This window comes from Ceratotherium simum, chromosome 6, assembly GCF_057802395.1.
Source record: "Ceratotherium simum simum isolate JZ-2026a chromosome 6, ASM5780239v1, whole genome shotgun sequence".
In the NCBI taxonomy this organism is placed as follows: Eukaryota; Metazoa; Chordata; class Mammalia; order Perissodactyla; family Rhinocerotidae; genus Ceratotherium; species Ceratotherium simum.
In genome coordinates, this window is record NC_141905.1 from 85533062 (window position 1) to 85551473 (window position 18412).

General features: G+C 47.1%; 1 protein-coding gene across 2 annotated transcripts in view; it reads left to right on the forward strand.

Annotated features, from left to right (window-relative positions):
- The first annotated feature begins 6940 nt into the window (after positions 1 to 6940).
- Positions 6941 to 18412, forward strand: part of PTPRE (protein tyrosine phosphatase receptor type E) — a 172743-nt gene continuing 161271 nt past the window's right edge. Inside the window, exon 1 of one of the 2 annotated variants that reach the window (XM_087432857.1) lies at positions 6941 to 7137. The gene's annotated coding sequence lies outside the window, so the exon portion shown is untranslated. The remainder of the gene's footprint in view (positions 7138 to 18412) is intronic. The other variant, XM_004438868.3, reaches the window with a different exon arrangement.

Consider the following 18412-nt stretch of genomic DNA (forward strand, 5'->3'; position numbering starts at 1 on the left):
GCCAACACTGTAGAGTCCCAACTGGTTCAGGAATTGCTTTACAGTTAATGACTTGACCCTAACTTCTGTTCCAAAAGGAAACCCTAAGGTGATTAAGCCTTTGCTAAAGGTACTGTGGAGTAGAAAGAGACAAGATTACACCTCCTTATTTTTAGACCTTATTAGAGAGGTGTGCCTTTCAAATGGGATCATATTTGCACATTATTTAAATGATAACTTGAAACATTTCATCTTTATTTCTCTTCAGTTCTCTGATGGAAGTGGTTCTGAACATTCTTGCATTAGGTCTTTATGCCTCCTCTCCATCCTTTCCGTGAGGTGGCTAATAGCTTATAAATGATCATTCCTGGCCCTCAGAGAAGCTCCCTCACTTGGCAAGCAGATCATTCCTCGAGGTAATAAGTAGATGTTCAAAACATGTTTTGCACTCTTCTTTTTATTGTATTCTTTGTCTGATTGTAAAGTGATATTGTATATGCACATTCACATCCTATACTTTTCTGGGGTAGCACCTAACTCATTTCTGGAAGGAGATGATTGTCTTTCCCACTAGAGTGACTGCACTTTTGCTCATCACTGGATCCTAGGGTCTGTCAAAGAGTCTGGCACAGAGCAGACGCTCAGCGTATATTGTTGAATGAGTTGTGGAGACGTATGCACAAATAATCCACTATTGTGGACATTCACGTTGTTTCAATCTTTAAATCATGATTGAAAAAGAACAATGCATGAACATCCTTCTACACAAACTTTGTCAGTATTTCTGAGTATTTCCTTGCTTGGATTTCTGGAAGTGAGTCAAAGCATGTGAACTTTTACTGAAGCTGGCGCTATGCTTTGCTGAGTTAATCGTTAGAAAAAGTTCTCCAATTTGACCACCTACCCTTCACAGAGTGAATGTGCGTGCTACTATATCTTCACAACATTGTTTGTTCTTAGGAAAACCAATTTTTTTTTTCTATTTAAGTCTACTTATTTTGACTACATTTTTAAGGGGTGGGAGAGTATTTCTGTAGTTATTTCCTTTTAACCCGTTTTCCAGTGTGAAAATAATTTTATATTGTGATACAAACATTATGTATGCTCATTAGAAAAAATATCAAATGGAACTAATAAAAATAAAGAAGAAAGTAAATACAATAAAAAATTCACCCTAGAAGAAATGATTTTGTTAAACTTGGGCAAAGACTTTTATACCCATATCTTTATGCCTGTACCCACATTTATATTAAAATTGAGTTCTACTCCACTTCTACTTTATAACCTGCTGTTAAAAATCTCAACAATTTCTCATGGAACTTCTTTCTGTCAATAAATCAGGTTTACCATCTTACAAGGTAACCATAATTGACTTATACATAACCTTTTTGGTGGACATTTTAGTTGTTTCCAGCTCTTTAATGCTGTACCCATGATGTGATGATGCTCCTAATTTTGTTAATCTTTCCAGATGTTTTTTAGGGGGATAAATTCTTACAAATAGAACTGTTGAGTCAAAAAATATGTGTGTGCCCACAGAAAGTTTGGGCCAATTTAAACACCTACCAACAGCACTCGTGTTCAAGTCTCATCTTCCTGCAGGCTCATCACCACATAATACTGTTAATACTGTTAATCTTTCACAGGCTTAGAGAGAAGAAATAGCTTGTTGGTATTTTTTTGTTTGAATCAGTGAAGGTTAACACATATTAATATATTTATTATCCATTGGTATTTTAATTTTCACAAGGTTTCTGTTCACAGTGTTGGTTCAATTATTATACAGAGATGCTCTTTTATATACGATTTTATGTACAATAAGGATATTAGCCTTCGTCAATTCCACACGTTGTATATATATCTATATATACATTCATTTTGTTGTTTGCATTTTACTTATACTTCCAGGTTTTTTTAAATATATTTGTAGTTTTTTCACTGACTCAAGTTAAAAATGTCTATATAGTCAAATATTTCAGTCTTATACTTTATGTTTTCTGGATTTGGTATCCCAACTCTAAAGTCATTGAGGATTTTTAGATATAAAAAGCAACTCAAGCTTGCTAAAAACAGAAAAGTGATACATTTTATAAGGAGACAGGGTTATCTCACAGTTTCTAAGGTGAGGATGATAATGAGAACTCCAGGTTACTAAAACTGGTAAATTCTATTTTGTTCTCTGCTCCTTTCCACATATCTGTTTCATTCTTCTGGGTTTATTTTTTAAATATTAAATTTTGTTTTTATAATTATTCTATTGCTGTCCTCACATTTATTTCGCTTTTCTTTTTCTAGTTTTCCGAGATAAATATTTCATTTCCTTAATTGTTTTGTTTTTGAATTAATAATGAAAGTATTTAAAACTATGAATTTCCCTCTACTATACCTTTGGCCAGGTCTCATAGGTTTTACACACAGTCTTTCGTACACTGTCATTTAATATCATGAATTGCAATTTTACTTCTTCCTTGTTGAGGGGTAAGTTTGTAAAATAATTATATGATAGTGTTGTTTCTATTTTTGTTGTTTATTTCTAATTTTCTACAATTTTTGTCAAAGAATGTGGTCTTACAGTCTTTGGATTTTATTGATATTTTCTTCATAGTCAATTTATATTCCATTTTTATAAATATTTGCAACATTTTATGTCACTCAAAGTTATTCCATTTTATGGACTTACCACCATTCATTTAACTATGTTCTATTTTGGATATTACTAATTTTTTTGCTCATATAAACTTGCCTGAATACAGATTGTTAATTATAGCCTTAGGATAAATTCCTACAGAAGAACTGCTGGTTCAGGCAGACATTTTTAGATTTTTGATACCAAATGCAAATTGGCCTTCAAATTGGCCTCTAATTCATAATCCCACCAGCAATGTGTGAGAAAGCTCTCTCTTCTGAAGTGGTGGAAAATGCTGGCCATTAAGTTTTTAAATTGTGACCATTTTTAGAGAGAACATTGCATTATATTACAATTCTATGATCTGCTTTAATGTCATTATAGTTTTGCCTTTTCTAGAATTTCATAGAAATGGTGTATTACAATATGTAGTCTTCTGTATCTGGCTTGTTTTGAGATTCATCTGGATACATCAAAATTTGTTTATCCATTCAGCAATTGACGGACATTTGGGTAGATTCAAGTTATTGGCTATTATGTCAATTTCTGAAAAAACAATGATAAGGAGAAAATCTTTAGAGCAACTAGAGAAGAAGATACATTATCTAAACTACTGATATAAGTAACAAAGCATGAACCTCAAAAAGATTTTGCTGTGTGGAAGAAACTAGAAATAAAAGAGTACATAGTATGATTCCATCTATATGAAGATCTAGATCAGGTGAACCTGTCTATGTAATAGACATCAGAGCAGTGGCTGCCTTTGGTGGGACTGGGGGATTTTATGGGAAGGGGCATGAGGGAGCTTTCTGGGGTGATAGAAATGTTCAATAATATCTTGATAGGGATATATGTATTTCCCTAGGTTATGTCTTTGTATTTATTCATTAAACTGTACACTTAGTATAATACATGTGTATTATTCATCAACGAAAAGTAATCAGAGAGAAAAAAAAAAGTCAAAACGCTTCAAGGACCTGGAGGAGGGCACAACTGTCTGTTCTGGGATAGGAGAGGAATCTTCCGGCAAAGGGTCTGTCCTCTCAATTTCACCGGCTACTAATTTAATACTTGGGCATAAGCTGGGAAAAGAGGAAGGAGAAGAATAGTTAGGTAATGTAAAAATAGAAAGTTCTGGACCCATTAGAGTTATTCATTCTGGCACATTCTAGAAGTCAGAATAGCCATCCTGAGTTTCCTCTTTGTGGGGACAGGTTCTAAAGACAGTCTTCACTTGCTTGCCCAGCCCTGCAGTCAACCTATCACCAAGCCCTTCTGATTTTATTTCCTAAAGTTGAGTAATTTTATGTTAATGTTTCTGTACAATGTTTGAATTCATTCAATGTTTGAACGATGTTTTTCATCTATTTTTTTTTTGCTTATCCTCCTAGGCAGCATTTGTGGCCTGAGTGTTTTAATTTCAATTGACATCTATTGAGCCCTTAAAGCATGATGAGTGTTATCTGGGTTTCCTTGGAGAAATCCAAAGGCCTGTCCTTGAGTAAAACGGAAGACAAGACACATAACTACAGTTAATATTAACAGTCCCAGGAAACATGCTTCCAGCTCTGCTTTAAAGGAAAGGAGCTGCATGGCCTGATGAAGAGGAGGAAGTGGGAGACAAGCAGGAGGATGGCCAGACCTAAGGTAGGGTGAAATAGAAACTGTATAAGAGGAAGCGTGGACTTAACAAGGGCTGTGTCCTGGGGTCCTAAAAGATGAGGGTGGGTAGACGTTCAGGACAGCTAGAGGCTGGGGTGGGGTGGGGGGGAGGTTGTCCTTGAAGCCTAGGATGAGAATAGGGGAACTGACTCTGACTTCGGTAGGGGCCTTGAGCCTAAGAGACGCAGAACGAAGATGGATAAGAAGGATCCAAAGACTTCTGTATGGGAATCAACACAACCCTGGCATCAATGCCTCTGACAACATGCTTTTGTGTGACAATGATGAATGTCTTTAGGTTTTAGAAGAAGTTGAGGGATATTACTTAGCTCCTGGAAGAATCGTTGGGGTCCAACAGAGAGGATATTATGGAGAGAGAAGAGCCATCTGCCCCTCATCATGTTACCAGGGCTGTTGACTTTCCAACAGCAGATGTCTGACAAAGGCAACTTGTTTCTCTCTTCTTACATCACAGTCTCTGCCTCCAGAGCTCTGCAGTGTTAACAAGCAAAACTGTGCTCATCAGAGCTTTGAAATGGTCGCCTACGTGTACACAAGCCTGGCTCTGTAGGCCATCACAGCAGGACAACTGACAGCTGGGTGATGTCACTGGGCTGCCTGTCCCCAGCCAACCTGGGCTGTTCCTTGAGAGCATGCTCAGCAGGGGGCCACCATTCCTGCTGGGCTCCAGGGCAACAAGGCTGCCCAGCACTGCTGCTGGGCCCCTCCTCCTCTGATCTGCCAGCCCACCTGCTTTTCCTGAACGCCTCCTGGCTCTCGGGGTTGTGTTAAGAGCTCGTGGTGGGGAGGTGATGGAGACAAGCGCAGCATGGACTGTCTTGGAGCCCGCAACCCTGAGGGCGGGGGCAGGGGAGGGCAGAATGGCTGACAGCAAACAAGCGAATACACCTTGTGAGAGAGTAGCAGAGAGGGGTGGTATGAGGCGATTTTCCAAAGGCAGTAAGAAGGTGCAGGCCTGATGCGAAGGGGGAGGACCCCCGGTGGGGAAGAGCTGGGTTCTGACACTGAGAGAAGGAGCTGAGGGCTGGAGCACAGCGAACGGGGCAAGGGACTCAGGGGCAGCTGAGACAGCAGGCAGAACCTCCCAAGAGTTTGGGTTTTATGCTGAATTGAGTCTCTTAAGCAGGGGACTGGCGTGACCTGGTTTCATTTGCAAGGGTCCCCCTGGATGGTGTGTGAAGTATGGGTTGTCTGGGAAAGAGTGAGTCTGAAGTTGGGGCACCATTGCAGTCACCGGAGAGATGAAGTCAGTGGAGAGGAGAGAAGGGGATACATTCGGGAGGCATTTTTGGAGCTAGACAGGAAGTGGACAAGGAGATGGATTAGAGGCGGGAGTAGAGGTAGAGATAGGGATGCCTCATGAGAAACTGTCTAAAGACAAGAGTTTGATCTAAGATGATGGAGACATCCAGAAGGAGCAGAGCTTGGAGGAGAGGTGTGGAGGAGCTGTGGTTTTTTTGTTTCCTGCATATGGATCGTGTTTAAAGCCCTAGGGCTGGACAGGATCCCCTAGGGACAGCGTGGGCAGGGCAGGGAGGGAAAGTTGAGCTCAGTTCTGCACTGGTTTCACTGCTCTTTACACCCTGTAGATGGGAAGTTGCACTCTGGATAGTTCTGTCAACCTATTGGTCTCAGCCAGTAGGTGCCCATTGGTTGGTCTCAGCCAGTAGGTGTCCATCGCTCTTCTGTCTTTGGGGTCTACAGCTCTGTCTGGAACAGGTCCTGAGTGCCCTAAGAGTTGTCTGCTGGTTGTGGAAGCAAGGAGGTGTAACATACCCTACCTGCTGCCATCTCACCATTGTCCATTCACTCACACCCCGTATGAGTCAGGTCCCACAGCAGGGATGCAATATCCCTCAGGCGGGCCAGGCCTTGGACCAACCCAGAAAGCACAGCAAAATGGTTCAGAACCAAGATGATGCAACATGTATCCTTTCTGCTCCTCTGATGGAATTTCCTTCATTCTGAAACCTCCCTGAATAGCTCACAGGAGATCACCTGGAAGGCAGGCCCCGAGAACAGCAGGTCCAGACCCTTCTTAGCGGGGGCTCTTCCTCCTGTGTGCAGTGTGTTTAACTTTTCGGATGTTGCCTTAACGACAAATTAAGCCCTTTTCCACCTCCACCAAGTGGCACCCTTATTCCCTTTACAGAGTAGGACACAGGCTCAGGAGATTCCACGCCTCTCCCTCCTCTGAACCAGAAGTGGTACGGGGGGTCCTGCGCGCCCCAGTACCAACTGCATGACGCAAAGCTCGTCCCCAGCCAGGCCAGTGCCTGGTGCCCAGGGCCAAGGCGGGGTAGGAACGGCCTTTCCTGCTTGTAAGGGTGCCTGTCACACCTTGACACCCTCCATGCGCGCCTGGGTCTGCGCAGTGGGTGCCCGGCCAGGGTTTCCCCGGAAGGGGCACCTGCCTGGGTAATCGGACGTCCAGGGTGGCTGGGTGCTCCCAGGGCTTCAGGCCACCCCTGCTGGGCGGGGCCGCAGCCCCAAGTGGGGCGGGTGCCCGGGGTGCGCTCCCCGAGTCGGACACCAGGCGTCGCCCCCGCTCCTCGCAGCGCCGGGCCCCCGCCCCCGCCGCGGAGCCGGAGCCTGAGCGCGAGCGGAGGAGGCGGCGGGACCCGGCCCGACAAATTTCCTGCTCGGCTGCGGGCAGCTGGCGGCGCCGGTGGGGGAGGCAGGAGGTGGCGCAAGCGGCGCCTGGACCCCGCGGCCTCCGCGCGTCCCCACGACCCTCCTTCCCGCCCGGCAGGGACAGCGAGGCGCCCCGGAGGGCGGCAGGCGGGCGTCCGGGAGATGCGGAGCCGCTGCGGAGGCGGGATCGGCGCCACCGGACCGGCCCCCCCGAGGTGAGCGGCTCGCGCGGGGTGCGGGCGGCTGCCGTGCGCCCCTCAGGTGGCCGTGCGCTGCGGGCGGCAGGAACAGGCCGGGGACGCCGCCTCGGCCGCCGCCGCGGGAGGGAGGGGCCGCGCCAGGGTGCCGGGTCAGCGAGCTGGGTCTCTGCCGGTCCGCGGCGCGCCCCGTGCCAGCGACTGGGGACCGTGCGACCCCAGGCATCAGCCCCCCGGAGCCCCAGCCCAACTTGGCGACCACATCGGCAGCTCTCGCGCTCCCTCTCGGTAAACGGACCAGCAGAGCGTGTGTGTCTGCTGGTGGCGACAGGGATGAGGTGTGTGAAAGCGGGCGAGACCGAGAGGAGGTGCCAATGGGTGTGTTGGGGGCTACGCGCACGCAGGGGTTGAAGCAGCATCCTTTTGAGAAAGTGACTCCGAGTTGCTCCAACTCCGGGAGGAGTGGGGCCGCCGCTCCGATGCTGCCCCGCGGGCCCGACGCCCTTGCCTTCCCAGGGAGGGGAGCCGAGAATGCTGCAGCTAGGGGGCTCAGAGATGCGGCGGCGGAGACCCGGGAAAGTGGGCAGGCCCTTGCTGACCGACGCCGGACTGCAGTGTCGGTGTGGGGTGGCCTGTCAGAGCTCCTGGGCCAGAGGTCAGCGCAGTGCCAAGCCTGCGGCTCCCTGGACCGTCTAGGGAAGGCCCCACAGCCCGTAAGATAGAGAGGCCGACCCAAGCCCTGAGTGCCTTGCTGGACTTGACCTAAATTCCTTCCTGGCATGGCAAGCCTTTCTAGAAAGGTTAAACAATTAGACTTGCAGAATTCTGATACGGATTGGTCTTGGATTAGGACCACTGGATCAGAGTTTCAGTCCAGGAAACTCAAGGCCAGAGGAATGTGGCTCTGTGCTTGTAGTTTAGAGCAGAAGCTGGTTGAGTCAAATGAAAACCGTAAAGGATGGTCACGTGTTTTAGAAGTCGCTGTGTGCACGTCCAGTCAGCTCTTGACCCCAGGTATCCCTTGACCCAGGGTGCCTGGAGGTCTTTGTGTCCCAAAGGTCGGTGAACTTCTGCTTCTGCAAAGTAAAGACCCATGCCTATTTCAGCTGTGTCTGGGCGGGGGGCTTGGGGGTGTCTTTCCAAAACCAGTGGTCTAAGCCAAAGGAGGACATGAAATGGTGGGGTGTGGATGGCCAAGGCTGGCTCCTGACCACCACGCTCACTTGCTTCCTGGGATGGGGCAGAGCTCTGTGTGTGAATAGGGTTGGGGTCTGGGCTCCTGCGCACAAGCTCTAGGCCTTCTGGGAGCAAAAGGCCAGGTGGTGACATGGAACAGGCCCGGGAGGTGGGGGCTGTGCTCTCAGTCAGAGGGGCCTGTACCTGGAGCAGCACCAGCCCTTCCCAGAAGTGGTGCTGCCTCTGACAGTGACTTCGGGCAGAAGTTTTTCTTCATTAGTGTTAGCGATGCCTGTGAATCAGCAACCCCCCACACCCCCCAAAAAAACCCAGACTTTCCGTGTGTCGACATGAGCTGGGAGCTAGATTTATGTCTGAGAAGGCGAGGTTGTTGGGTGCATTCGAATAGTTTTAGATTTAAAAACAAACCCCCTCGTCCCCCCAGCCAAATCAGTTGTGGGAAGGATGAGGGAATTACTGTGGCTGTGATGCTTCCTGGGACCTGGTGGAGGCATAGAGTGAGTGTGAAGCAGTGCGGTCAGGTCAGGTGCACAGAGACCACCTCTCCCTTCTGTGGAGGGACGCCTGGCCGAGGGAGATGTGCTCGCCAGGTCAGTTCCTCCACCAAAGCCTGCGGGAGGTCCCAGAGCTCCGTGTTGTAATGAGTGACCCTCTTCCCTCCAGGGATATGTGTATACAAATCATCAACCCCCGAGAGGGGCTGCAGCGGCCGTGGGGGTGAGGGTGGGGGATGCATCAGAGGGCATATTGAAGGTGGATGCGTGGGGAATCCACAGCCGTTGACAGTTGGTTAATAATGAAGCTGAAATAGGAATTTCAATTGGTCAAAATATACCTCTCCTCCAAACTATGCCTCCATTGGTCCACTTGGCTCTATCTCCATCGCCATCATCCCAATCCAAGTTACACCCTTTTGTCAAAATCCCCTCCCTCCAGATCAGAGGCACATTCCTAGCCCAGACCACTCCTCTGCAATTCTCAGGCTCAATTGCCCACTTGACATTTCTCTGGGATGTCCCCCAACTCAACATGCCCCAAATGAAACTTGTGATCCTCCCCACCCAGCCCAGCACTTTCCCAGTGTTTTCTTTGTCCAGCAAATCACGCCAGCCTCCACCCTGCTGTGGAAAGATATACTGAACTGCAGTTTCCCTGAGGTCGTTATTGTATCCTTAGCACCCAGCCAAGTACCTGACAGTAGGCTCTTGATGACTATCTTTGGATGGATGAACAAGTGACGAAGTGAAACATTTTAGCAGCGCCTCTGCTGGAGTAGATGAGTTTGTGTGTTCTTGCTGGATGTTAGTTGTGGTTGGTAGGCAACCACACATTTTTGTTGATGTAGATTGAACTGGATCAGGGAGAGATGAGAGAGGTCCATCTAGGGATTACATTGCCAGTTCTTCTGGAAGTGCTGAACATATTTGCCAAAATGACATTCTGAACAGAGAGACCCCAGATGACCCCCAGGGAGGCAACACCATGGAAGCTACCCTCCCTTCGTTTACTTGGTGTGTCTTTTTCATTTGCAATGTTTGAGTTACACTTACAGAGGTTCTGCTGTCAAAACAGGAACAAATGTATCCATGAGGATAAAGACAGACCTTCTTAATATGTGATTATCACTAGAAAAAAACTGTGTGTTCCAAGGTCATCTCTAATCCTTCTTTTGGTGTGCTATCTCATAGTAAACCAGTGGCTCCATACTCTGTGAAGGCACCCTCGTGCTTTCCAGATCCTTGGATGTGGAGCCTGCTCAGCCACCTGCTCTGAATCTCCTTCCCCTTTATCTCCATTTTAGGGACTCCTACCCATACCTCAGAGCCCACTTCAAATGTCTCAGTCTCTACAAAGCCTTCCTGACCCTTGTACCTGAGAAAAACCTCTCTTCCTTTTAGCTCGTAGAAGGTTACCCGTGCCTGTCCTAGAGCCCTTATCGGACTCTATTTTGATTCTAGTTGACTTGTTTATCTCCCCTACCAGGTCGTTAGTGCTTTCAGGGTGGAAGGTGTCTCTCTGGGAGCTTGGACTTTGGGTTCAGGTATGAATTCAAATCCCGGTTCTGGAGTGACCTTGGCTCAGTTATTCAAAATTCATGACTCAGTGTTCTCTTCTCTAGAATGGGAGTGATGACCTCTACTTCACACGGCTGTTTGGAGGGTGACAGATGATACATACAGAGTACAGGCGCATGGCTGGCACTCAGTAAATTGTGGTTATTATTCCCCGGAAACACCTGAGGCTGTGTTGCATCCATTAAGAACCAGCGAAGTTTGAATGAGGAAATGAACGAAGTCAGGGTCCATATTAATAGATAGATACCTTTTGTGTGTTATCCAAAGTGCTAGGTCAAATCAAAATGGTGTGACATGCTAGATAACTTTATTTTTTGCATGATAATTTGAACGAATATGTAAACTTTGCATGATTCAGTACTTTGATCTCATAGCTTTACCTGTGCTCCATGAACAAACCCATTCTTGAACACACGCCATTGACTCTTCAGTGTTAGAGTGGTCTTTGAGGCAGAAATGCAATTTTTATGCACGTTAACCTGGGCTCATGGATTGAATTAAACCAGGCTGTGTGTGAGACAACACACAAATGAGCCAAACCCAGCGCCAAGAAGTAGTGTGGTCTAGAACCAGGGTCAAGAGAATAGCTTCCAGGCTAGGACATAAAAGCTGTGAGGCTGAGGACTGCCACCAGAACTCTCAGAACTTCACTTTTCTTACCTCCAAAGAGAAAAGTGTGGCACCAGGACATCTGAGAACCCCTCCTAGCTCCAGTGTGCTGACTGATGGCCCCCCCGGCACGCTGGTCCAGGCAGTGCTGGTGACGCAGTGCACGGCTGAATCCATGGCTGGGCTGCCTCCCGTTCTCGGCTCAGCCCGTGGGCCACATCTGTCTCTGCTCTGGGTACCAGATCTATCTGGAGTAAGATTAGGCCACGGGTACATTTAGCATGCTGTTAATTTTAGATACTGACTCCAGACATACTAAAAGTTTTTTTTGGAGAGTTAACTTCTCATTGTGTGTCACTTGCATTTTTCCCCCAAAGCAGAGTGCTGAATGATATTCCAGATGGTTGGGGTTATAGATCAACCACATCGGAGGTAAAGGGGTTTCGTTGAGTTTTACTAATCCTCGAGCAGACACAGGTGCACGGTGGGGTTGGAGGGGGGCTTCTGCCGGATGTGGGCTGGGCGATCCCTAGTTTGGGGATTACCAAACTAGCTTCCTTTTCTTCTCTCGGTCTGGCTGCTGTTCCCTAAATCTCATTCGTCAAGGTCTGCCCCATCCAGGTGTTCTACTCATAGAGTTTTGATGTGGTTCACAGCCTCTTTGAACTCACACAACACCCGGCTCAGAGCCAGAAATGTGGGCCCCATGCCTTTCTTTCAACTACACAAATACTTCAAAGGAGTTGATTAAGCTTATGAAATAAAAAATTTTAACAGTATGTTTCAGAAAAACAAATAAACATATCCTTTTATATTGATTCCCAGTGAAATAGGAACCAAACAAATATTTTTAAAGGATGTGTATTTTAAAAAAAGTTTCAAATACAATCAAGAACATCCAATTAATATAGCCAGTTAATGTATATTGTATGAGATAACCAAAAGGGTGAAGAAGTCTTCTTTCTCCCTGAAACAAATATAAACTCCGTCAGGGGGTAGGGAAAAGTTCAAAGAAAAAGATCATCCTTGGTTGCGTGCTAAAAACCTAAAGTGTTTTGGGCAGGTGTTTTGATGTTCGTGTTTATTGGGTGAAGAATGAAGAATTGATAGGAAAACTTGTCTGGACCCCAGGCCTGGGTTCTGGCCACAGTAAAGTTGATCTGGCAGAAGGGCTCTTGCTGGAATGAGTGGTCGGCATTCAGTCCTGCTCCCCAGGCAGGTGCGTGGCTGCATCATCCTCCACGTGGATGGAGGGATGCTCGAGCGATGCCTAGAGCTCACAGGGCATCCAGTGCTTGTAAGTGAAGTGGAGGAGTGGAAGGAGGGAAGTGATGGACCTCAGTATGACCCGTCCAGGGAGAGTGGAAGAGGCCGCGTACAGAGGGCTCTCCCAGTGATGACCCCACTCTGTCTAAATACCAACAGCGAATCTAACCCACGGGGCTTTGTTTTTCAATAGGAGGTGCCCCACCCTGGGTCTCAGAGCACAGACTTTGGAGCAGAGGGACAGGGCTCAGATTGGGGCTGGTGACATTGAGGCTGTGGGCAAGGGACTGGCTCTCTCCCAGTGTGATCCCTACTCTTTCTAATGGGGACAATGACACTTCCCAAACAGGACTGTCGTGTGGATGGATAGAGGTGACGAGTCGAGTGCCCAGGCTAGTGCTCACCGAGGGTCACTGGTGTCGCTATCGCACCTGGGAACCTCGGGGTGGCTGGACTTGAATCAAAGGTTTGAGGTGGTCTGAGCTCTGGGTCTCCTCTGCCACACTTGCTCTGTCCTCCGGGCACGTCACTTATAATTTCCGTTCTATAAATGCAGACATAATTTTTGGGTATTAATGTCCTTCAATCTATTTGGTCGTTTCCAGCTGAATATTAGTCACCGATTTTTGTGCTAGGGAGCAAATTAGTTCCATTTTACTTCTCAACTGAGAGTTTTGAATGTCCTATGGCATAGCCACTTGATTACGTGTGTTATTCTAAGTGACCTTTATACTAAGACTTTTCATTTTGTCTCTCACTCCAAAGGACTTTGCGTTTTTCAGGCAGTGTCATTGTAGTAGGCCTTTCTCGGGCCTGTTCTGCTGGCTTTCGGCAGCCTTGGCCCTGAGTCCTTTGCCGAGATGTACCAGTGCTGTGGGAGTGTGGGGGCGCACCCTCTGGAGCAGAGCCGGCCAAGTGGAAGCCCCTGTCCCGGCAGGTTCCTCGTTAAACCCCGGGAGCTCTGGGCTTCCTTTCTTCTCCGGTTCACAAGGCCGCCCTCAAAGGTGGACGCCCACTTGCATGATTTGATGTCGTGGCCCTGGGGCCTCCCCCCACCTCACTCACCAGTCTGTTTGTCTGGATTCTTGTCAGCTTTTATTTTGTTGTTTGAAATATGGCATAGGTGGAAATCCATCTCTGAGAAGGGCTGTATCTTCAGTGGGAGCTCACGTTTGAGTCTGGTGTTGAATCACTTCCTGTTGGGGGTCTTGGGGTGCAGGAGGCAGAGGAGGAGAAGGGCTCAGAAGGGACTTTGAGGACACTCGTGGTCAGTTTTTCTCACGTCACAACTTTTCACAGGACTGGCCTGCTCTTAGCCGTTCTATACCAGTCCACTCATTACAAAACACACTTGCAGGGAAAGGCTGGGCTGTTTGTGAGGAGAGATCGGATGGGTCATGGAGACAAAGGAAATCCTCCTTACGGAATGTTCCGGCCCATTTTCCAGATGCCAGAAAGACCTGCTAGTGAATTAAGCTAAGAGACTGGTATTCAGCACAGAATTCTTCCTACAGGTGTGCACATTTCTTTCCAGATCTTTCCTGTGTTCAGTACACTTTCCCGTTGCTCTACATATGGAAGAGAAAGTAAGAGAGAGAGAAATAGAGACAGAAAGAGAGAGAGACTCTCAGATGCTAAGCTGTTATCTTCAATGGTTGTCATCTGAGGAGGCTCCCAATTCCCTTTCAGCCGGAACAGGAGCCCTGGGGCCTAGGCACCTGTGGGCAAGAGTTCAGGACCAGGGCGTGGCCTGGGACAATTTCAGAGAGCAAAGGGGTGGCATGTGCTCACTTACGTCAGGGCATGGAGCTAACATTCCGACCCAGACACTCTGGATCTCTGAAGACGAAGCTCTCTCACAGTTTCAGGGGGGTAAAAATCAGTGTGCATTAACAAAAAGCTGGAATATTTGTGTCCTTTTATTACATTCAAAGATTTACAGTAACTCAATCTGGGCTGACAAAATGTTGACTTAGGGCACTTGCCTTAATGACTGGCAGACATGTAAAGGCTCTTCTAAAAGAATAAAATATTTTAGCTTCTTAAATATGTAAAAATAAACCCCTCTACAGTCTTAGTTGCACTATGATGTTTGCTAATCAAAAAGAAACTTTTCGTTTGCACGATGTTTGAGATGTTTGAGATGACATTATTTCAAGTCATCTCAAGTCATTACATTGTTACCAGTAAAATTATTCCTTGTAATTAATACTTTTTTTCTGCATATGGTTTTTCTAGCTCTGAAAGTGGCCTGCAGCTGAACATTTAAGTACTGGACATAAAAATACTTTGAAACAGTAACCTCGTCCTTAATTTTGAAGTGTGGTTGACTCAGCATTCTTTCTTCTTCAGCTTGTGCCAGTGCTTTATTAAGAGCATCAGTAATTCAATAAATTACTTTTTGCCAATGTTGCGAACATCAGCTAAAGTTCAGTCATCTATTGGAGATGTTATCAGTCTGCCCATTTAAATTCCTTTGAGCAAGGTCCTGATTTTGGCTTAATGTAATATAGAAATGCAAGAGCCAGAAATTTAATAATTTTCACTGCGTTGTGCCAAGCGAGGCCTATTCTTAGCTAGCCAACAATATTCTTTCAAAGGATATTTCTTGGTTTTCATCAAATGTGGGTAGGACTTAAAAGAGTCTGTAAGATCCTTTAGAAGGGACAAATGGAAATGTTAAACATTTATTGAGTACTTACGGTATACTTGCACCCTGCTCAGCTCTGGAGTTACAAAAAGTCACAACACCTGTCCTATGTGTGTTCCATGTCCACGGGAGGGCAGAACTCGTCATTTCAAGGCCGGGTTAAATGTAACATCAGATGCAGAAGTGGGACAGAGCTGCCAGGATGGGCTTGTGAAGGGGGACCCTGGAAGGGCTTCCCCAAATAAAGCTGGCTTGGTTTTCGAGGATGTTTTCTTGGCAGCCAACAGGGCTAGAATATTCCAGACAGAGGGGCTTCCATGTGCTTGCCCAGCAGTGAAAAGTAGCATCACCTGTCTGGACAATAGCAGGTGCCTGAGTGGAGCTGGAACCCAGGGATGGAGAGGATGGGACAAGAGAGATGGAAAAGCTTGGGATTCTCCATACGCTTGTAAGGGTCTGGATTCTGTCTGATGGACCACCGGTTCTTCACTTGTTGGAGATCCCAGCCCCTTTTGAGATTCTAAGGAAGACTATGGATTCAGTCTGTAGAAAAATGCATGTGTGCACAGTTTTTTTTTAACAGTTTCAAGAGAATCTTGCCTGACCAAGGCCCCGCGGTTTTCAGCTCGAGAGACTGCAGGCATCAGGACCAGACACAGGATGAAGGGGTGGTGATGAGCCCAGACTGTTGGTTGAGTTTGAGATGCCTTCAGGGGAGCCAAGCAAACTTGTGGAATACAGGCTGTTGATTCTATAGGAGGGTGTGTCCCATGAGGCATGAAGAGAGTTTTTCATCATGAAACTGGTAGTCACACTGTTGGTGCCTCACCGTGCTAACTTTTTATCTTTCTTTTTATTAAGAATTTGGTTACAACGTACCTTGTTGGGGATTAGACAATATTCTTAATAAAATAACATGCAATAAATGTTAGCCATTTAATGATGCCTACAGTGATCAGAGAAGCTGGCTAGTAGGAATTGTGATGTCCCGTACTCTCATCTACAAAGCTAGTGGGAATGGTCTCGTGAAGCTTCACGTGGTCACCGTTGGCCTCTGACAGGTACAAACTGGGAGTCACCCTGCTCTCTCTCTCTGGCACCCATGACTCTTGCCTTGAAGAGCTTGGAGCACCACATTTTAAGTTTCCTTTTAAAATGGAGAAAATCCATATGGAAGCAATGACAGTTGCTGAAGGGGTGGAAAATAGTTGTCTGGGGAAGAGGCTGAAAGAGCCTCTTCTTGGTTGCTTATGCAAACCAAGTCTGAAGGATGGCTTAATTGTGGTTGGGCAGCCATGGTCAGGTCAGCATCCTGCCAGTTGTCCTCTTGGCAGAACAGGAGGAAAGATGCACAGTTACAGCAGGAGCGAAGGGGGGGTGCTGCCCCCGAGGAAGAGCCTCTGACTGGGTTGAGTGCCTTTGCCGATTTCTCAGGGAGCATGAAAGAGAGCCTTTCCTTGAGACTTCAGTGAACTGGTCCAACTGGGAAACGCATCTTTCATTCTAGGGGGAGGGGAGTTGTACTGGGGCCTCCTTGGGCTGTAAAATATCCTCGAAAGTCACAGTGATCAGAAGCAATGGCAAAGCCCCTAATTCCTTCGTTTTACAAATGGAGCCTGACCCAGGTCAGTGGCAGCAGAACAGTGACCAGGACTGACACGAGACAGCTCAATTCAGCTGTATTTTTGTGCTCAGGAAACTGAATTCACTGTATACCAAAGGGTCACCGCTTAAATTTATTATCATCAGATAAAAAAAGAAAACGCTTTTACTCATTTCTGATTGGTTTCTCAGTCACCTTCCTTGTATGTTTTAAGGTAACTAGAAATATGTTTTCTGTACGTGTCTTTCAGTTTACCAAAAACCAAAGCCAAATTCTACCTTTTCCCTTTATATGTTATGTCTCTGAGAACAATTTGATCTCCCTCCTCAGAATCAAGCATTTGATAGGTGACGAGCCTGAGACTTGCCCCTGGTCACACTGCCTGCTCCAGGGACAAATGTCCTGACCCAAATTGAGCATCTTTTTCCTGCTCTCACTGCCCCTCATCTTCCCTCTGGTATCTAACACGATGTTCATGTTTGGGGCCTCAGGAAATGGAGGCCCCTCATCTGCTTCCAAGACGTGAAAGCCTGGCTGATCTGTCTGCTCAGATGAAAGTGCCTTCCGACCCGGAGCAGGGCCTGAAAGTGAGAAGTTATCACCTCACTGCGGTGCATCCATCTTGTCTGCTTGGCCTGAGTCACGTGAGCCTATTCGTTTGGGCGTGGTTTCTGCCTGGCAAATTGCTTCCAAGAGGTATTTGAGAAGGCAGTCACATGTCTGTATGTCTGAGTGCAGCATGCTTTTGTTTAGCAAATGATTTGTTATTTGTTCTATTAAAATGCACACCCTGAATGGATGGGCAGTGCCGGGCAAAAATCAATGACGTCAATCCTGGTTGTTTTACTTTGCAATGGATTTTTTTTTTTTCGGTATAGAAGCGATTTTTAAGTATTTTAAAGAGATTACACTTTCTTTAGTGGCTTGGCATCTTGGAAATTGGAGCAGCCAAGCTCGGCGTGCTGTGTCCATTTTTAGCCCCGGCAGGCAGGGAGCATGGCCATGCTTCCCAGGGTGACTACTCTGAGCTGATGCTTAGAACGATGTTTGGTAGGAATTGCTTGACTGTGTGAATGTGATGGGCTTAATTGATGATAAGAACATGCACTGAAACATGTGAAGTGACTGGTATCTGGTAACCTGGGGCTCCACCCTGTCACCAAATGATACAAGATATTTATTAAGTCTCCATGAGAAGGGGCCCCCTGGGGCCCCACTGGAAAGGGGAGCCCCTGGAGCCTGCGGGGCCTGCCTTCTGCTCCTTGCGGCCTCTACTTTGAGTCTGGTCAAGGGTCCACTGTGCTTCCCACTCCCAGTCAGGGTACATGTCCCCAGAGAGATGGTGGGTGTGCAACTGCCCGTGGGGCCACCGCACTCTCCTCTGGTCACTGGTGCTGGTAGGTGGGGGGCCCGGAGATGGGCAGAGGGCAGCAAGCTCGACTGACTTAGCTCGAGCCCTCCAGGGTACCATCTGTGGGAATTTCTGCTCCAGAGTCTACACATGAGTCTAGAGCTAACCTCTTCTTCCACCGACTTCCCTGGTCTTCCCATGGGGCCTCAGTGCACAGGAAGGTGTCATGTTACCGTATATACTGGGAGGGGTGGAGCTCCATGTTATCAGGGATCAGGGATCAATGGAAACAGGATTCAATTTCTCCCAAGTTGATAAGGGGCCTCATTGATTTACGTAACTGAAGAGTGAAGAACAACTGGGTCCGGTGGTTCGACGTTGCCATCAAGGCCCTCCCTTCCTTTCTCCTTATCCCCGACAGTCTCTTCCCCACAGTGCCTCCAGCAGCCTCTCCTCCTGCCCTCCATGCAGAATAGAGCCTTTTCCAACCTAGACCCAGGAATGCATCTCCTTGGTGCTGATGAGCCAGACATGGGTGAGCT